This window comes from Neltuma alba, unplaced genomic scaffold (genome assembly GCF_004799145.2).
Source record: "Neltuma alba isolate B1F8T4 unplaced genomic scaffold, ASM479914v2 tig00003852_pilon, whole genome shotgun sequence".
Lineage (NCBI taxonomy): Eukaryota > Viridiplantae > Streptophyta > Magnoliopsida > Fabales > Fabaceae > Neltuma > Neltuma alba.
The window spans coordinates 398-6,375 of NW_021633447.1; the positions used below are offsets into that span (position 1 = coordinate 398).

A 5,978-nucleotide genomic window follows, 5' to 3' on the forward strand; every position below is an offset into this window, starting at 1 on the left:
CCTAACACTCTCTTTTTATAGCAGGTTGGTGGGCTGGCCGCGGTCCTAACTCATATTCCCGACTCTACATCTAAATAATCTTCAAAACTTATATTACCCTTCAAAATGCTAACACTTCTACTTCTCTCATGCTCTTCTTCTTGCACCTTACTCTCCTTTTACCTCATGCTCTCTCTTTTATTTTCTCTCTGTCTTTCCAAGATATTTAACATACTCATATTTACTTCTCCATCCTTATTTTTCTTCAACCTACATGGTCCTCTATTTCTTTTTATTCAACTGCATCCTCCCTCCTCTTCCTTCTTTAATTAATACTCTCCATTTTTCAACTTCATTAATTACATCTTCCCCAAATTCTTCTTTCATTTAATACAACTCTCCCTCCCTCATCTTTTCCACCGAATTGTTTTTTTTAAAATAAAAAAAAATACTATTTTATTTATATATATTTTATTACATTTTTTTTTTAAATATAGTATGTTACATTTTCAGGTTCAGTTCCTGACGTTGAATCTCACTCATATTACACATAATTATTATCTATAAAGGGACAAATCCATCCGTCCATTATATTGATGAAATCTCCATCTTATTCTGAAATCAAGGTTCAATCCATACAATTAAAAACAAATTAACGACAAACTATAATTGAATTTTGAAGACAAGCATCGTTTTGTCCCGCTGGTAGAAGCTAATTTGAGACTATATAAACAGGTGGTGGTTCTGTTAACAAGACTCTACATGAGTGATTCATTAAGCCTAGCTCACAAAATTGAGAGATAATGGATTTGCAAAATGAATTTGAAGCAAACGAGTTGTTCCGAGCCCATGCCCACGTATGGAACCAAACCTACAACTTCATCAATTCCATGTGCCTTAAGTGTGCAGTTCAACTGGGCATACCAGATCTCATCCACAAGCATCCCCAACCTTTCATGTCTCTCTCTCAACTCACAGCTTCTCTACCAATCAACCCTGCAAAAACAAACGGTATCGGACGTCTCATGTCCATTCTCACACATTCAGGTTCTTCCACCAAAAGAAACTTCATGAAGAAGAAGAAGCAGCCTACGCTCTGACTTACGCCGGTAGGCTTCTTGTAAAGGACAACCCCTTGAGTATGACCTCTTCTTTGCTTCTGTCACTTGATCCAATTCAGATGGAGCCTTGGCATCATTTGAGTACTTGGTTCCAGAATGATGATCCTACCGCATATCACACAGCACATGGAATGGCCATTTGGGAGTATGCAAGCCATAACCCCAAGCTCAATAATCTGTTCAACAACGCAATGCTGTGTGATTCTCGCCTGGTGTCAAGTGCCATGCTTCACGAGGTCAAGTGGACGTTCGATGGAATAGAGTCATTGGTTGATGTTGGAGGGGGCACAGGAACTATGGCGAAGGCCATAGCTCAATCCTTCCCAGCCATGAAATGCTCTGTGCTCGATCTTCCACACGTTGTCGCTGGCTTGAAAGGCACTAACAACTTGAACTACGTTGGGGGGTGACATGTTTAAGGCAATTCCTAATGCAGATGCGGTTTTACTCAAGGTAGGCCCGCATAGAACCACACACACACACACACCACACTTTCATCAATTGATGACTTGTGAACATTTAGATTTTGTTTTAGCCTTTGATTTACATAGAAGTTTTGTGTGGTAAATGTGTGAAACAGTCGGTCCTGCATGATTGGAGTGATGAAGAATGTGTGAGGATACTTAAGAAGTGCAAAGAGGCTATTTCAGGCAATGGGAAGAGGGGCAACAAAGTGATCATTATAGACATGGTGGTGGATCAGCAGAATAAAGATCATGAATTGGTGGAAACACAGCTTTTCTTGGATATGTTGATGATGGTGCTTTCTACGGGAAGAGAAAGAAGTGAGAAGGAATGGGTCAAGTTAATCTGCTCTGCTGGTTTCACTAATTACAAGATAAGTCGTCTTTTGGGTTCAAGGTCTATCATGGAAATTTATCCTTAAACGTAAGGATGGAATATGGGTATCTTAGGGTATGTTTGGCTCAATGAGAGGAAGGGGAGGGGAGGGGAATGGAAGGATTTTAATATTATCTTGTTTGGATTTATAAAAAAAGAGGGGAGGGGAGGGAAAAATATTTTAATATGAACAACTTTGCTCTTATTTTATTTAAGGCGTGGGCATAATGGTCACAACATGACAAAATATAGACATAATGGTCACAACATGACAAAATGTGGACATAATGGTCATAATATGACAAAATATTACCCTTTCCCTCCAAATCCTCCTAATTTTGGAGGGGAGGTTGAAGAGGGGAGGGGAGGGGAAATTTTAAAAAATTTTCCCCCCTCCTAAAATTTGTGTGTTGCCAAACAAGGGGAAATGATTAAAATCCCTCCCGTTTCCTTCCCTCCCACCCAAATCCCTCATACCAAACACACCCTTAGTGATCAATAATGTAATCGCTGTTATGCTATAATTAGAGGATGCAATAAAGAATTATACAATAAAGAATCACCATTTTCGACTTGTAATTAACCAATTTGAAAAGATTAAAAAAACTAAATAAAAAATAATGTAATAAGAGAAGGATTATTGAATAGAAGCATTGCAAGTATTAGGAGAAGTTATGTGTCCTGTTTGGTTTAATGTTGGTAAAAATAATTTTAATAATTAAAAAACCCATGATGTGAATATGTATTCAACAATTGATGCTGGCAAAAAAGTTATTCAACCATTGATTAAAAAAATAGTAATAGTAATATTCAACCTACCATTAATTGGATTCATTAATTTTCAAGCGAGGTATATATAGGAATTAGTTTCAGTGCTGATTGATGCTCATCAAATCCCAACCATTCAAATTTAACATAGATGACTAAGATTTAAACCTTTAAATTTTTGTTTTTAAAAAAATATTTTCTTGTAATAAGTATATAATCCAAAATAAATATAGTCATTTAACCGTAAGTTTCTTACAAAAAATACTTTTTTGTTTAAAAATCATTATTAAAAATTTTAAATATAGATCATTAAAATTATATTTAAATGATGTGGATTTCATCATAACCATGAGTATCGTAGTGCTTATCATTGTGCTTAGCACTAAAACTAGTTTTGGTATACACACATTTAACCATTAATATCCAATTACCTCTTATAATTCCAAGCTATTTCCATAGACCACAAGTCCATAACCATTAATTGCAGTGAATTATTATCATATTCAAATTCATCCTCATATTAGCTTAAAACACTACAAAAAAATTGACTTTCAGCTGTGACAAAAAGTTGCCGCTGAAAGTATAAAAGTCGCCACTGAAAGTCTTCAGTCGCCGCTAAAAAGTTGTTGTCATAGCAGCCGTGACTGAAAACTTTTAGCGACGACTAAAAAGGTTGCCGCTGAAAGATACTTTCAGTGGCGACTTTTAGAAGTTTCAGCAACGATATTTGTCGCTACTAAAAGACACTTTCGGCAGCGACATTCTTGTCACTACTAAAAGACTTTTCAGCGGCGACAAAAAGTAATGCCTAACCAACGCCATGTTATCACCGCCGGCTGCCACGTCATTATTGTCGTCTGCCACATCATCACTAGCCACCTCCACGTTATTGCCACATCACTCCTCCCCCCACGTCATCGTCCAAATATTTTCACCTTAAATGCGTCTTGTTCAATATTTGAACTCGTGACCACCTCTTTTTATGTTCAATCTTCTTGCCGCTAAGCCAGATCAAATTTGTTTATTAATATTGTAAAATAAAATAAGTATTATTATATTACACTTTCAACGGCGACATTATAAAGTCATCACTGGAACTCGGACCTTCAGCAGCGACTATCACCACGTTATTGCCACATCACTCCCTCCTGCCATGTCATCGTCCAAATATTTTCACCTTAAATGTGTCTTTTTCAAGGTTCGAACTCGTGACCACTTCCTTTCATATTCAATCTTCTTGCCGCTGAGCCAGATTGAATTTGTTTATTAATATTGTAAAATAAAATATATATTATTATATTACACTTTCAACGGTGACATTATAAAGTCGCCGCTGAAAGTCGGTCGCTGCTGAAAGTGAACCCAATAATTCTTAAAGGTATACTTTCAATGGCGACAAAGAAAGTTGCCGCTGAAAGTCACCGACTTTTTGGTGTCGCCACTGAAAGTCCTTAGTTTCAGCGGTAACTTTTTGGTGTCGCCGCTGAAAGTAGACTTTCAGCAGCAACTTTTTTTGTCGTCGTCTAAAGTCTTTTTGTTTACCGTGAAAATATCAATTTTTTATTTGGAGTTATTGGAATAATAACCAAGCTAAGATGGTCTTAGGAGGGGTTCTCTCAGTGCAGACAGTGACGGAAATGCAGAGTGAAGACGTTGAGAATGCTCAATTACGTAAAGCCCATTAACACCCGCGGAGTCAAATGAAACGTACAGCCTCACAAAATCCATGTCGCTCAAGTGCGCAAGTCAACTGGGTATACCAGATATTATATTGTATTGTTCATAAACATGGCCAGCCTATGAGAAGCTTTCCCGGTTCACTACAGAACCCCCGATTCATCAACCAAATCCCATGATGTTATTCGTCTCTCTCATGAATATTCTCACCCGTTATGGCTTCTTCACTGCACAGAAAGAAAGTGAGGAGGACAATGGCTCAGAAGATACTTGCTTGCAAGTTACTTACTGGTCCAGGACAGGCCCTAAAGTATTGGTGGTTATACATATGAAGATGATGAATCGCTTGGAGCATGGCTCTGCTTCAATATATGTTGATGACGGTGCTAAGTAGCGCAAAAAGAACGAACTGATAAAGAGTGGGCTAAGTTATTCTGCGGCGCCGGCTTTAATTATAGACTATAAGATAAACCCTATCTATCTTGGATCTAAGATCTCCCATTGAGGTCTAACCTTCATTATAAGGCTCCCCTTTCGTGGTACGGTGTTAATTTAATTCACCAATGTGCTGCAAGGTAATGTTGCATTCGGATCCCAATATGTGCGGCCTAATGATTTGTAGGGCTTGATATGAATGATGTAGCATTGTCATATATATGCAAAGCCTTCAAAGTGATTAAATTAAATGAACGTAAAAAGAGGGCTATATATATATATATATATATATGGAGAGAGCCGGTAAGTTAACCAAACCAGTTGATGATCAGCAAGAACAGCTCAGAGTCCTGGAGAATTATAAGTTTATAATGTGCTTCAACAAAAAAAACGGAAGGAATTTATTGCGGAAACGTGCACAAAAATATATTATTCTATGCCAGTTCTGTGTCACGCAATTTCCATATTATACGTATATAGAGACACTCGGGGTCCTCGTTTTTTATTTTGTGGTTGCCAACGGGGTCCTCGTGGATCTTAAATTAGCAATACACAAATACGAATCGCTGTCTTTAACACATAAATAGACATCTTACTGTAACAGGTATTGCAAACATTAATTTCTTATCTTTGCGCTGCCTTTGAAGGAATTCAGAGTATGCCTCTTCAAAGTTCATTATTGCCTTAATTAAGATAACCACTTTACAATAGTCATATCTCTTAAACAATTCATGCATGCATGAATCACATTTTAAGAGATACATTCTTAAATTTGTTCATGAATCCCTTCAAAATATCGCACGTCCAAGTTCAAGTTTAAATGAATATCTAATTCAATTCATTTGCGTTTTCTTGAATATCCTGAATTTTTCGTTATTTAATCTTTTCAGGTTCAGTTCTTGATGTTGAATTAATCTCATTCATATGACACACAATTATTATATACATAATGGGACAAATCCATCAGTGAATCTCCATCTTAATCTGAAATCAAGGTTCAATCCATACAATTAAAAATATTAATGACAAACTATAATTAAATTTGAAGATAAGTATCGTTTTGCCCCTCAAGTAGAAACTTCGCACTATATAAATAGGTGGTGGTACTGTCAGGATCCTACATAAGCGATTCATTAAGCGTCACAAAGTTGAGAAATA

General features: G+C 36.8%; 1 pseudogene; it reads left to right on the forward strand.

The window, feature by feature from the left end:
- Positions 1–782: 782 nt before the first annotated feature.
- Positions 783–1,986, forward strand: LOC114742665 (probable O-methyltransferase 3; annotated as a pseudogene).
- Positions 1,987–5,978: the final 3,992 nt, after the last annotated feature.